We start from the raw sequence: 15,768 nt of genomic DNA, 5'->3' as shown, positions 1-15,768 counted from the left end.
ACTCAGAGTTGTGTGCTGGATAGGGTTCTCAGAGCTGTGCCACAGGTAGTGCTCTCAGAGCTGTGACTGAGTAGGGCTTTAGAGCTTTTCATGGGCTGGGCTCTCAGAGCTGTGCCTGGGTAGGGCTTTATGCTATTCTTGGGAATGGCCCATAGAGCTGTGTCCTAGGTAGGGCTCTCAGACCTGCATCCTGGGTAGGGCTCTCAGAGCTATGTCATGGGTAGCGTTTTCAGAGCTGTTCTTGAGTATTGCTTTAAAGCTGTGCTTTGGAAGGGCTCTCAGACTTGTGTGCTGGGTAGGACTCTCGGAGCTGTACTGGAGTAGTACTCTCAGAGCTGTGTTTGGGTAGGGCTCTAGAGCTGTGTCTAGGTAGGACTCTCAGAGCTGTGCCCCAAGTAGGGCTCTCAGAGTTGTGCCTGGGTAGGGCTCTCAGAGTTGTGTGCTGGGTAGGGCTCTCAGACCTGCACCCTGGGTAGTTCTCTCAGAGCTGTGACTGAGTAGGGCTTTAGAGCTGTGCTTGGAAAGGCTCGTAGAGCTGTGTCCTGGACAGAGCTCTCAGAGCTGTGACTGAGTAGGGCTTTAGAGCTGTGCTTGGAAAGGCTCGTAGAGCTGTGTCCTGGACAGAGCTCTCAGAGCTGTGACTGAGTAGGGTTTTAGAGCTATGCTTGGGAAGGGCTCATAGAGCTGTGTCCTAGGTGGGGATCTCAGACCTGGGCCCTAGGTAGGGCTGTCAGACCTGGGCCCTGGGTAGGGCTCTCAGAGCTGTGCCCTAGGTTGGGCTCTCAGAGCTGTGCCCTAGGTTGGGCTCTCAGAGATATGCCACCACCTGTGAGTTGCTGAACAAAGCAGTGTAGAGGTGCAAGATGGCACCCAATCCCTGTGCTGGTGCCTCACTCTCTGCCAAATGTTGGCTGCATCTATGCCAGACACTGGCTTTGTCCAGGACACAGCCACTGTCTAGTAGAGGAGGCATCGTCAGCTTTGTGGGCCACATTAAATTACGTTGCTGGCCAGATTTGGCCTGCGGTGTTGAGTTTTACATGCTTCAAAGAATTTGGATATTTATTTGCTTTTGTGCTTTAGTTGGTTTCCACTTGTTCTCCTGATACATTTGCACCAGGTCTCGCTTTTTGTGAGTCACCATTAATTTTTACCATGGAGTGTTTTTTTTTTTTTTACGTACAAGTGCCGTTATAAGGTGAAAAAAAAGCGCAAGTCTGACACTCTTTTTTGGGTTTCAATGACTTGATAGCATGATTCTCCAGATCAGAGGTCAGTGTGATTACAGTGATACCAAACATGTATCGCTTTTATTTTAGCCGGTAAAACTAAATCGGACACGTGATTTGTCCACTTTAAATGTCAGAAATTGACAGCCATCATCTGCTGGGAATGATGCAGGCTCAGTCGGGAAGGGGTTAATTGTGACCTTTTATACACATGGAAACTCCCAGAATCCTTTGCAGGATTCTCTATATACCACTAGAGGGTGCTAGCTTGCCTCTTACAAGGTGAGATCAGACACACCCTGGTGCAGCCACAGTGCAGGTCAGTAACTTTGTTAAACTGAAACAGGAGTATTAACCATTGCTACATTGTTGCTAGCTGGCAATAAACCAAAAGAGTAAAATGGTGCATTACGCCATGTTCACATGAAGAGTTTTTGTCTGCAGCCAAACCTACTCTCTTGGCAGGAAAAATGTGTTCAAAACGCCTATTTTTCAATATTTTCACAGTTTTTATTTTACATTTTTGTGCCTTTTATTGGGTGGAGATTACATGTTTGTTCTATCTACAGTACATGTTTAATAAAACTAGTTTTATTAAGCAAAAAACGCTACAGAAATGCAACTAAAAACACCGTTGTGGTGTCTTTTGTTTTTTTTTTCACTCTAATTGCTTTCTATGGGTGAAAAAAAAACGCTGCAAAAAAGCAGAAAAGTGACATTCTGCAGACTTCAAATGCAGAGAACCATGCATGTGTAGATTTCTGAAATCTCAGTTTTTGTTGGTAATTCAAGGAGCAGCCTTTTCATAAAAAAAAAAAAAAAATGCACCAAAAAGTCTCTGCAAAAATGCAATGTGTGAACATAGACTTAGGAGGCCAGCCTAAGAAGAGTAGGAAATAAGCCTAAGCATTCACAGAAGTTTTGTCAGACTAGGAAAGGTCACGAGTCACAACCAGGAATAAAGGAAATCTACTTCATTGCATTAGTGAGACGACTGAATGGTGCGTCTGATCACTTTGCCCTCCGTCAGTTGGCATCCTATGGACCGGAGAGTAGTCTGGACAGGACTGAAGGCTGGGCAAGGCAGGGGGCAAAGATACATCACGAATGTAATGAAATGGCGTGTAATATAATCATTCAGCCTGTGATCATCCCCTTCAACCTCAATCTAACAATTGCACATGATTAGATTAAAAAAAAAACTGATACAGCGAACAATGATCCAGACAAAGCTCTGTGCCCTGACTGTTGGAATATAGGATTACTGGCAATATTGGGTGGTGTAATTGTGAATATTCTGCAATACGGATCTACTGATGCGCTGCTATATAACACTGTGTTCACACCTTGCAGTCGCCTATCATGCATTACTACCGTCAGAGTGTTACTATAAGAAGTCCTCACTGAGTATCTTGGTGGACATTGTGCTTTTTTTTTTTCTTACTATTCATCTGAAGGAGGAATCCCTTTAACAGTTCCTGCTGCAGAAAGCCAAGTCTAAACGCTGCCCTGATGGACGCTAGGGACGACGGAGCCGTGCTGTCTGCAGAGCAAAGCTCTCTGCTGGATCCCACAATGTGCAGCGCTGCAGGGGACACGCTTACCTCTGACTCCTCAAGACTGGTAAGTCCTTTCCAGTATCCCACCTTTCAGTCCTGCAGCAAAGGAGCGAGGGCTTTCTACACTTCAAATTTTATTAATTTTTTCTTTCAATGTTTTGTGTCTACAGGTCCAGCGTAAAGCCTCATTCACACATCAGTGTTTGTATGCCAAAAACAGAAGTAGAATTTACAGAGAAAAACTATAATTGAAAGACTGACACCTGTTCTGTGTTTTGGAGACTCTCCTGGTTTTGGCATCCAAATACTGATTAAATACCAATGTGTGAATAAAGCCTTATAAACCTGTGTATCTATGGTTATAGACTACAAAAAAAACTTTAGTTAGATCCTGCAGTGATGGCTTCCTCAACTCCCTCTAAGGCCACATTCACATGGACAGTATTTGTAAGTCAAAACCAGGAGTGGGTGATAAATGCAGACGTAATCACTTTATTATACTTTTCTTCTGATTGTGATTTTGGCTCACAAATATTAATAATGTTTTTATTTATATAGCGCCAACATATTCCGCAGCGCTTTACAATTCAGACTATTTACAGACTTTATCATCACTGCCCCCATCGGGGCTCACAATCTACATTCCCTATCAGGATGTCTTTGGAGTGTGGGAGGAAACCGGAGAACCTGGAGGAAACCCGTACAAACTCCTTGCAGATGTTGCCCTTAGTGGGATTTAAACCCAGGACCCCAGCACTGTAGCTTTGCAGCGCTGACCACTGAGCCACCTTTCTGCTCCAATGTAAAATACTGATAGTGTGAGAATGGCCTAACCTGCAGGATGGCACAAGGGGAGGTTAGATGGAAGGATGACTGCAGGATCAGACTACACCTAGGGTTTGTTGCAGTCTAACCATGGAGATGCATGGGTCTGCCTCGGAGCTGTGGACACAAACTTAGAGCATTTTTATTTTCTATATTTCACAACTGTTTTCAGTTTCCTCTCAAAGAACCAGTCATCCTTGTTAGCTGGGGGTCCTAGTGATAGGACTGTGTATTTAGGAAGCATGTCTTGAAGGTTTTATAATAGGGGAATTAAGGCTGCAATCACACATGCAGTTTAGGATGCTTTTTATTGCGCCAAAGCCAGGAGTCCCTTACAAAGGCTGTTGGGATGATGTCCTATGTGCAGCAGTGTGTAGACTGGCGGGGTACAGGCTGCGAGGGTAGTTTGCATTCATTTATTTACTTTTAACCAATTTTGAGCATTTTGTGTAAAATGCTGTAGGCGCCCATTTAGTTCTTGTGGCGTCTTTTACTTCAGTGTGTTCACAATAACCAGTGTATTTTCACTTGCATAATTTTTTCTCTCTCCGTGTCTCGCAGAGCTCCCAGGCGTCACATCCCCTGAAAGTATATTTGCGAGTGCGACCTTTTTCAAAGGCAGAACTTGGTAACAATGAATCTCAGGTTGGTGTCATTTCTTATTGCAGAGCTCAGTCTATACTGGCTTTTTGCTCCTTGATTGGTATGATGAAGCCATTTTTTAGCAGATCCTAAGGTTTCCAGCCTGGCCACTATAATGGATCCCAGCTTGTCAGTTTCAGCAATACCGCACACATCCCTTTATAGATCTAATCCTGGGCGAACCCTTTAACCAAGCCTAAAAAGCCAAATGTATGTTCTAAGGAAATGTTTGGACTTGGTATGAATTGTATATGTTTGCAGGTCACAGCTTAAAAGAGTAACCATTATTTCTCCTTCCCCCATGACGGCACCACGGAGAGAGGGGATCCGCCCTTCAAGGACAGGAAACCTACAGATAAAAAGGGCGGTGCCTCTCTCCCGCATCAGTTGGTTTCCTGTCCTTGATGGGATCCTACAGTCCGGCATACCTGCGGGGTGCCAGAAGACAGAAGTGGACGTCGTGGGATGCCAGGCCTGGCCAGTCCGACACAGGCAGCGGGAGTCCCCCTGCCTCGGCTGGTGCGGTGTCCTGAGGCGCCACCACTATGGTCAGTGGGCCTTTAGGGTGTGCGAAGGGAGGTCCAGACGAGGAGTGGATCACGACCTCACCTTAGAGCTATGAACTCTCCTGATGCACGTTCTCTGGTGGGAGAGGCTGCCGTGGGTGGCTCCAGCTCTGCACGTCCGTGAGAGAGCAGCTGTGGACCAGCGCCCCTGTCTGGGGTCGGCAGCTCCAGCTCCGTGCATCAGTGGAGAAGCTGCTGTGGAACTGCGCAGCTCCAGCTCTGCACATCAGTGGGAGCAGTATTGCTCAGGCATGGACGGAGGGAGGAACAGGCCTGTGACTCGTTCCAGCCCCCGAATCCGTACAGCTGGTGGTGAGTGATCGTCATGAATGTTTACCTTGTTATGGGGCCCTTTCCTTGTTTGGTCTAGGGAAGTTCTGAAGGATGTTAGCGCAAAACTCAAAATTGGGTGTGGGTGCGCTCTGTAAGACCCCATCTGGGCTAAGGGCTTTAAAAATCGGCTGGACCTTAGACCTCTAGGCTAAAGTTGGCCACATGTCTGGGTCACACGGAGCCTCATGATTAGATTTCAGAATTTACCAAAAAAAAAAAAAAAAAAAAAAGCCTCAATCTGCTCAGTAAATGTTAAACTAAACACTGAGGTTTTTTTTTTTTACTGTTGTCCTCCAGTCTGTTTAATCCATCCATAGGACGGCACATGGTGTTAATACAGCACATGGTCTCTGTGAAGGTCTGCTGTCCAGCTGCGTATCATCAGTTGGCTCCTTCGGGTGGGGCTAGTCTGACAATTGAGATTTACCACCCAAAGGAAAGGTTTATCCTTCATTCAGATGGATTTCTTTTTTTAAAACCTTTATCTGAGCACAGTGCCTTATAAGCCTCTTTGCGCTCACAAAGAGAACATCATAGCTCTTTATATCACATCATGGCGTGGTGCCTCATGGCACATCATGGCGTGGTGCCTTATGGCGCGGGCACTTTATGGCGCGGTGCCCCACGGCACTTTATGGCGCGGTGCCCCACGGCACTTTATGGCGCGGTGCCTCTTGTCAATGCCTTTTTAGTACCTAATGGGACCTCATAGTGTCTCTGTGCTTCAGGGTGCCCCTGTGCCTTGTAGTGTTTTTTATAGGGTGTCTGTGCCTCATAGTCCCTCTTCGTAAGGGTACTGGTTCCACAACTAAGTTTGTCTAACAAAACCAGGTCAGCAACTGTAAAAAAAGAAGAAAAAAAAAAATATATATCCTAGCCTCTGTTTTGAGACTGAGGGTAGCAGTATTCCTGGCTGGTGCTCAGCTGGCTCGGTGAAATGCCGATTGGAGGCAGGTAACAAGAGCGCTTCCTTAGTTTTGCAAGCTAATAATAAACCTTGTACGTTTTCACCCTTAAAGGTAAGAGGCATCATGTAGTGCTCATACAGCCATTGTGGGTTTGGTCCAATCAAGCGCAGTTTTCTTGCTTTTTACATGTTGCACAGAAGTCCTTAACTTTAATATTTCTGGTCTTGTCCAAGTACTGACTAAATAGGACAGACCCTGACTACTCATATACTGCTCAGCTAACCCAGCTTGATCAAACAAAACAATATTTATCCAAGGTAACCACTGATACTTGTGGAGTCTGGTCTGTGTCTCTGATTAGCTCCAAGACACATACCATCTGCTCTGCTCTCCAGCAGTCTGACTAAGGTGAATGCTTAGCCTGCTCTGGTGCTTAGCTCTCCAGGGGCCCTAATCAAGACTGGTAAAGCTATTATTTAACCCAGTCCTACCTGGGTTTGCTTCAACCCAAAGGGGCTACTGAGATTCCTGAGTCAGACCATTGGAAATGGACTCTAGAAGAACTGCTAGTGAATCTGCAGTTCCAGATTGCAATATAGTAGTATACGCATTTAAGGAGCTATACAATCAGGTTCCAATTCACATGAAACATCAAATTCCTGAGAATAGTTCTTGGTATAAATGAAGATTTAGGCTTTCAGTTTGTGTCCTTCCATTCAGATGTTAATGATCCTTAAGGCTTTATGGAGGATTATAGTAGTTAGGACAACTCTCATATCGAAGGAAGAGGCATTGACAATAGTTTACCTCAACTATTTCAAGATTATCGGCAGACCCATCGAGTGCTGCAAAACTCACTGGGCAGTGAGTAAGAGCCGTAGTCTCCCAAGGTAGAATAAGGAGTCCTGCCATATGTCAAAATTAATAAGTAGTCTGGCCACAACTGTGAACAAGGCAATATTGCTGTTAATAAGTAATCTCTTACATTCCAGTAGGACATGGTCACCATGTAAAGGTCTTGTCATACAATAGAGTAGCTTTATCTTGCATAAACCATTATGGAGGAACTCTGCCAAGATCCCTAATGACACTTATGTCTAATCAGTTCAGATGGCGAAGTCTCACCTTTTATCTTTAACAGCACCTCATATAAAGAGAGAGAGAATTGCAAGTGGACCTTTTTAGCCGTGAACTACTGGAACAGTGTCCAACCTTCATTGAATAAGCAAGGAATGTGAAAGTGAGTTTGGATCTAGGCCCATTTTCAGTCCAAAGATGGCACCCTGGGATGTGAATCCAGTGCTTACGGCTGTAACAAGCCTTTGCTTGAACCCATAGATTCAGGGTCTTCACAATAAAGACTATTATCCCGGTGGCCCTGACTTCAGCATGGTAAGTTATGACATTCAAGCTTTGTCGGTTAATCCTTTGTTTATACAGATCCTAGAAGATGGGTCGGTTCCGGAGCTACCTGATCTTCTGAAGATGGCTTCCAATTTCTATAGAAGTCAGGAAATTATGCACCCTACTTTCTGTGCTAATCCAGGGAATCCATGGCAGAACAATAAGAAACCTCCTGGGCGGAGAAGGCCGGGGGTACGATAGAGCAGATATGTAGAGCGGCAACCTGATCTTCCCCCTCTACCTTCTTTAACCTCTGCCGGCTAGTCTTAACCTCTTTTTCGGACCTTACTTTCAGGAGAAGGGTTCTGGAAGCTGTGGCCCCCCCTAATGAGTCACTTTTCTGTAATTCTCTCCGTGGTGCCGTCATGGGGGAAGGAGAAAGACGTAGTTACTTACCGGTAACAGAATTTCTCAGAGCCCATGACGGCACCCGTACATTCCCTCCCTTCACGTGTGGGTGCGCACACTTATTAGTTAATTATTGTAGCCACGTGGTGTGTCTGAGGTCTTAAATTGTAAAATTTTTTGTTCCTAACCTGGTGGTCCTCTCATGCTCTGTAAACAACTGATGCGGGAGAGAGGTGCCGCCCTTTTTATCTGTAGGTTTCCTGTCCTTGAAGGGCGGATCCCCTCTCTCCGTGGTGCCATCATGGGCTCTGAGAAATTCTGTTACCGGTAAGTAACTACGTCTTTTTATTACATGAATAATACATATGAAAATAAGGATCTTTGTAATATATGTAAAGAATTTTTCTTCTTTCTCCTCCTGGACTGATCAGTCACTTCAACTCGCTGGTAAAATTCGTATTCAGTGATGACAATTTTCCCATTACGGAGAAGGAGCTAGAGGCAGATACTGGTATTCTGCTGTAAGTTCACCTGGAAGGAGTTGGGTCTTCATGGAACTTTAAGCTTTAAAGGGGTATTCCAATCTCCAAGATCCTATCCCAACATGTAGTAGGTATAATAGTAATATTAGCATATTCCTCCAATTAGAAATGTAGTACAGTTCTTCTGATTCACTATGTCCTTCCTCATGTGCAAACATTGCAGGACTTTAGGTATCCATGGTTTTGACCACTAGCAACTAGCTAACTGTCACTATATCAGCGGTAATAACCATGGATACTGAAGGTCCTGCAAAGCCTGGCACATGAGGAAAGAGACATAGCGAATCAGAAGAACTATACTACATTTCTAATTGGAGGTATTTGCTAATATTATTACACCTACTGCATATTGGGAATGGGAATACCCCTTTATCTGTCATCTCATGTCTCAGAAATGAAGACAAATGTTACCTGTGAACTGCAAATTTTGAGATTGAAACCAGGAGAAGGAAGCAAAGATATACAGTACAGACCAAAAGTTTGGACACACCTTTTCATTTAAAGATTTTTCTGCATTTTCATGACTATGAAAATTGTACATTCACACTGAAGGCATCAAAACTATGAATTAACACATGTGGAATTATATACTTAACAAAAAAGTGTGAAACAACTGAAAATATGTCTTATATTCTAGGTTCTTCAAAGTAGCCACCTTTTGCTTTGATGACTGCTTTGCACACTCTTCGCATTCTCTTGATGAGCTTCAAGAGGTAGTCACCGGAAATGGTCTTCCAACAATCTTGAAGGAGTTCCCAGAGATGCTTAGCACTTGTTGGCCCTTTTGCCTTCACTCTCCGGTCCAGCTCACCCCAAACCATCTCGATTGGGTTTAGGTCTGGTGACTGTGGAGGCCAGGTCATCTGGCGTAGCACCCCATCACTCCCCCTCTTGGTCAAATAGCCCTTACACAGCCTGGAGGTGTGTTTGGGGTCATTGTCCTGTTGAAAAATAAATGATGGTCCAACTAAACGCAAACCGGATGGAATAGCATGCCGCTGCAAGATGCTGTAGTAGCCATGCTGGTTCAGTATGCCTTCAATTTTGAATAAATCCCCAACAGTGTCACCAGCAAAGCACCCCCACACCATCACACCTCCTCCTCCATGCTTCACGGTGGGAACCAGGCATGTAGAGTCCATCCGTTCACCTTTTATGCGTCGCACAAAGACATGGTGGTTGGAACCAAAGATCTCAAATTTGAACTCATCAGACCAAAGCACAGATTTCCACTGGTCTAATGTCCATTCCTTGTATTCTTTAGCCCAAACAAGTCTCTTCTGCTTGTTGCTTGTCCTTAGCAGTGGTTTCCTAGCAGCTATTTTACCATGAAGGCCTGCTGCACAAAGTCTCCTCTTAACAGTTGTTGTAAAGATGTGTCTGCTGCTAGAACTGTGTGGCATTGACCTGGTCTCTAATCTGAGCTGCGATTTCTTAGGCTGGCGACTGGGATAAACTTATCCTCAGAAGCAAAGGTGACTCTTGGTCTTCCTTTCTTGGGTCGGTCCTCTTGTGAGCCAGTTTCTTTGTAGCGCTTGATGGTTTTTGCAACTGCACTTTGGGACACTTTCAAAGTTTGCCCAATATTTCGCACTGACCGACCTTCATTTCTTAAAGTAATGATGGCCACTAGTTTTTCTTTACTTGGCTGCTTTTTTCTTGCCATAATACAAATTCTAACAGTCTATTCAGTAGGACTATCAGCTGTGTATCCACCAGACTTCTGCACAACATAACTGATGGTCCCAACCCCATTTATAAGGCAAGAAATCCCACTTATTACACCTGACAGGGCACAAGTGTGAAGTGAAAACCATTTCCGGTGACTACCTCTTGAAGCTCCTCAAGAGAATGCCAAGAGTGTGCAAAGCAGTCATCAAAGCAAAAGGTGTGTACTTTGAAGAACCTAGAATATAAGACATATTTTCAGTTGTTTCACACTTTTTTGTTAAGTATATAATTCCACATGTGTTAATTCATAGTTTTGATGCCTTCAGTGTGAATGTACAATTTTCATAGTCATGAAAATACAGAAAAATCTTTAAATGAGAAGGTGTGTCCAAACTTTTGGTCTGTACTGTATTACATCAGTTTCTTATTTTCACAGGTACTATTGGTTTATAAAAGAATAAAACTACTGTTAGTCTTTAAAGGGAAACACAGCAGCTGTTAAAATTTCTGAGGGGAATGCAGCTTCAGGTTTTCTGTAGCATGTCATTGTCTGTGTTTTAGGATTGTGTGACTATTGAGAACGCTGAGGTTGTGTCCCTACGTGCTCCTAAAGACTCCTCTACAATGAAAAACTGTGAGCGAGGCATTGGGCAGTCAGTGCACAAGTTTACTTTCACGAGGGTAAGTGGTAGGACTGCTCTCACCAGATTACTGATGCACATTTGACTACATATGTATCTGCACAATATTCTTTATTCTGCAGATCTTCGGCGAGGACACAACACAAGCAGATTTTTTTGAAGGCACAATGAAGGACCTGGTGGTCTCTTTTGCCAACGGGCTGAATGGACTTGTCTTCACTTATGGTGTCACGAATGCTGGGAAAACCTTTACTATTCAAGGTATTTAATCTAGTATGACCTCTTGGAAGCAGAAGTCCACATGATATTGTCAGTGTTTAATTGGATGCAATTTCTATGTTCCTATATCTTTTGTTGTTTTATGTAAAAATATATATAGTATATTATATTATTTTTGTTTGTCAAATTCTGCATAAAAAACATAAGCATCAGTGAGACATCTATTCCAGGTAGCAGCTAAGTATGTTTCTCTCATACACCCAGGGCCTTTTTTTGAGTCTGTGGCTATTTCCTTTGTTGGTGAAGCTCATACTCCTCATTTAGTGTATGTACCTCGAGGCCTCCATGGATAATACAATCAATATCTTACAATCTACCTATTTATATATTTGTGCGTGTATATGATTTACAATATTAATTTACTATTACGAACGCCTACTTCTATACATATTCTGGATTATTAATGTCCCATTCTTTGACCTACCTTGTCTTGCTCTACTGTGTTTTTATTTTGTCTGTTCAATAAAAAGTCTTAAGAAATCTGGAGATTATCGTTCTCACCGGAGTTTGAGGGCTCAGGATTTTGTTTGATATTATGTGTTTGGAGTGTGGTCACCGTCACTTATAATGTGGGTCTAGTCAAATGGGGGGGTTATGAAAAAACCTAGGCAGATTTAATCACAATATTACACCTAACCGCTCTGGAATGTATTAGTTGACAATGGGGAACGGCAAAATGTTAAAGGGGGTTTCCACTACTGGACAACCCCAGCTTAATTATTTCAGTGCCCTATAGAAAATTAAAATGATGTACATATACTGACCTCATGAAGTAGCGCTGTTCCAGAGATGCTGACTCTGTTTTTCTCAGTGAGTGACATGACCGCTGCAGCCAATCAACACCTTTTTAAATAGTCATTTTGTATATTGTGGAATGTTAAATCTTTTGGTATGGAGATGGCTTGATCAGTCACAAAGAATTATTTCATCCCCTAGGAACACCAAAAGATGGAGGTATTCTGCCCAGATCACTGGATGTGGTCTTTGATCATATTAAAGGGCGGCATTACGTCAAGATGAATCTCAAGCCTTATCTTGGTAATGACGTTATGATGCTGGATGCTGCTCAAGTAAGACAAGAAGAAGCCATGAAAGCGTCCCTCTTTTCAAGCATAAAGGAGGTCGGTCTGTACTTACAAACGTAAAGCTTAGGGGTTGACTGTTGCTGTGATGTCCACAAGGTGGCGGTGGAGTTGCCGTGCATTTATCTTCCGATACGCAATATAGGATATTAGAACAGATCTAGATTTTGGAGATGGAGCAGATCGTATGCAAGAACATTGGATGTTTTGTCACTGATGCCTCTGAATTCAGTAGGAATTAAACACTAACTCCTTAAGACTCACTTTGCAGTAAAATATAATCCATAGCTGCTGTTAATAAAACTTTGTTTTGTTCCAGGATAGTATGAAAACTGTTCTAAATTCTGGCAATCTGAGAAGTCTGGTGTGTGAAGACCCCTCACCCGATGATCAAGGTGAATCAGACCACTGGTTATGTTCTTGCATATTAAGCCATTTTGATTATGTGAATAATCCTCTATCCGTTTAATCCTCTGACCTATTTCTAGGTGGTAATGAGCATAATCAGTTCTCCGCTTGGATGTCCTTCTTTGAAATCTACAATGAGTATGTGTATGACCTCCTGGACCAGCTCCCCACATCAAAGAACCAAAAGAGGCCAGCCTTGAAGATATGTGATGACCAGTTAGGTGCATCTTATGTGAAAGGTAATGCTCCACATCTGCTGTTTTAAAGGGGGCTGTCTCATATGGAATATTTATGAATACAGACGAACAAATTTAATTTTTTAACTTTTTTTTTTTAAAATTGTACCCAGCTAGCTGCTATCTTGCTAGATTACGATATAATACTTTATTGTACAGTATCACAGCAGCAAAAAATGGTCATGAATTACATAGACATGAAGATTACACGCGGGAGAGGGTTACAATAAAATATCTAACTCTCCTCAGCCCTCTCCATAACAATTCTGCTGCTCTGTCCTGTCCTCCGATTGCTCCTCTTTGGCTTTCTCATTGTTCCTGGGCTTCCAGAATCACCATTGCTGACTAGGATCCACATGGTCTTGTCACTCTGAGGAGCATAATCAGCAGTGCCAAAGATCCAGAACGAGGAGATGTCTGAAGAGGAGCGATTGGAGGACCAGGCGGAGAGCTGCAGTGGTCGCATGGGGGAGGGCCCTACGACAGTGTAATAGGGGGAGAATTTTTGGAGATTTGCTCAACTCTATTTATGACCTAACAATAGGATATGCCGCAAATGTCTGATGGATGTGAGTCAACAAGTGTGCTCAGGAAGAACATATACAGTGCCTTGTGAAAGTATTGGGCCCCCTTGAACTTTTCTACCTTTTGCCACATTTCTGGCTTCAAACACAAAGACATAAAATTCTATTTTTTTGGGGGAAGAATCAACAACAAGTGGGACACAATCGTGAAGTGGAACGAAATTTATTGGATATTTTAAACTTTTAAAAAAAAATTAAACTGAAAAGTGGGGTGAGCAATATTATTCGGCCCCCTTGAGTTAATACTTTTGTAGCGCCACCTTTTGCTGCGATTACAGCTGCAAGTCGTTTGGGGTATGTCTCTATCAGTTTTGCACATAGAGAGGCTGAAATTCTTGCCCATTCTTCCTTGCAAAACAGCTCGAGCTCATTGAGGTTGGATGGAGGGCGTTTGTGAACAGCAGTTTTCAGCTCTTTCCAGATTCTCAATTGGATTCACGTCTGACTTGGCCATTCTAACACCTGTATACCTTTATTTTTGAACCATTCCATTGTAGATTTCTCTGTTTGGGATCATTGTCTTGTTGAAGATAAATCTCCATCCCAGTCTCAGGTCTTTTGCGGACTCCAACAGGTTTTCTTCCAGAATGGTCCTGTATTTGGCTCCGTCCATCTTCCCATCAATTTTAAACATCTTCCCTGTCCCTGCTGAAGAAAAGCAGGCCCAAACCATGATGCTGCCACCAACATGTTTGACAGTGGGGATGGTGTTTTGAGGGTGATGAGCTGTTGCTTTTACACCAAACATATAGTTTTGCATTGTGGCGAAAAAGTTCGATTTTGGTTTCATCTGACCAGAGCACCTTATTCCACATGTTTGGTGTGTCTCCCAGGTGGCTTGTGGCAAACTTCAAACGAGACTTTTTATGAATATCTTTGAGAAATGGCTTTCTTCTTGCCACTCTTCCATAAAGGCCAGATTTGTGCAGTGTACGACTGATTGTTGTCCTATGGACAGACTCTCCCACCTCAGCTGTAGATCTCTGCAGTTCATCCAGAGTGATCATGGGCCTTTTGGCTGCATCTCTGATCAGTCTTCTCCTTGTTCGAGATGAAAGTTTAGAGGGACGGACTGGTCTTGGTAGATTTGCAGTGGTCTTATACTCCTTCCATTTCAATATGATCGCTTGCACAGTGCTCCTTGAGATGTTTAAAACTTGGGAAATCTTTTTGTATCCAAATCCGGCTTTAAACTTCACCACAACAGTATCTCGGACCTGCCTGGTGTGTTCCTTGGTCTTCATGATGCTCTCTGCACTTGAAACAGAGCCCTGAGACTATCACAGAGCAGGTGCATTTATACAGAGACTTGATTACACACAGGTGGATTCTATTTATCATTACCAGTCATTTAGGACAACATTGGATCATTCAGAGATCCTCACTGAACTTCTTGAGTGAGTTTGCTGCACTGAAAGTAAAGGGGCCGAATAATATTGCTCGCCCCACTTTTCAGTTTTTAATTTTTTTAAAAAGTTTAAAATATCCAATAAATTTCATTCCACTTCACGATTGTGTCCCACTTGTTGATTCTTCCCCAAAAAATTAGAATTTCATATCTTTGTTTGAAGCCAGAAATGTGGCAAAAGGTAGAAAAGTTCAAGTGGGCCAAATACTTTCACAAGGCACTGTAAATTCCTTTCATATGTCCTTTGATCCTCAGTGCTGCCAGCTAAGTTGAAGTCATAGACCCACGTAATAACTTTGTGAATAGTCTATAAAGCCAACTTTTACTGTAGTGTGTGTGTTTTTTTTTTTTTTTTTTTTTTTTTTTTTTTTTTTAATTGGTGCTTTGTTCTGGTTATCTATACATAGATGTAGGCTTTGTTTAGCTATTCACTTGTACATGGAAAATGTATTTTACCACTTTTGTTTTTAGATTTGAAATGGTTTAATATCACGAGTACAGAGGAAGCATGTAAAATACTGCAAATCGGCAACAAGAATCGAAGTTTGGCATCAACTAAAATGAATCAGCAGTCCAGTAGAAGGTAGGACGCTGTCAAGACTTGTGGATTGTTTGGCTGGGCTCTTGCCTTTTACATTATGTTTTATAATTTTGTTCAATAAAATCTCAGCTGCTGCAAACACATTTTGATATTTTAGGCTCTGTTGCTGCTTATAATACACAATACTGCCCCCTCCTTTTCGAATAGGAGGTTATGGCACAGTACTCCCAATATGTCAGGGTCACAGTGGTGAATATGCCTAAAATGGCCAAAATGGGAATACCCTCCTGATATAAATGGAGCATGTGAAAGGATGTTATGTCTTTTTACAATCAATACTTTTCTGTTTCAGCCATTAAGCCCCCCACCACCACCACCTTACTTTTCACGCTGATAAAATCTTTAATTCTAGCAGATTTAAATATTCTGAACGACCATAGTTTGAAAATTAAACTCTGATGCTAGTTTACTATGGTCAATTATTGTCTGTAAAAAAAAAAAAAAAGTGATCTTTTGATTGAAATTTCTTTCTTCTCTTTCGGCTAAAAATACAATTTTATGC

The 15,768-nt window shown here is 42.7% G+C and overlaps 1 pseudogene; it reads left to right on the top strand.

Moving 5' to 3' along the window:
• Positions 1 to 2,696: 2,696 nt before the first annotated feature.
• The window catches only part of LOC141264450 (kinesin-like protein KIF20A), a 52,914-nt pseudogene continuing 39,842 nt past the window's right edge, over positions 2,697 to 15,768 (top strand).

Source organism: Phyllobates terribilis, unplaced genomic scaffold (genome assembly GCF_046119375.1).
Source record: "Phyllobates terribilis strain yellow unplaced genomic scaffold, ASM4611937v1 Scaffold_4__5_contigs__length_816908805, whole genome shotgun sequence".
Taxonomy (NCBI): domain Eukaryota; kingdom Metazoa; phylum Chordata; class Amphibia; order Anura; family Dendrobatidae; genus Phyllobates; species Phyllobates terribilis.
Note: the sequence above shows the minus strand (reverse complement) of the source record. Positions and strands in the feature narration are given on the sequence as shown.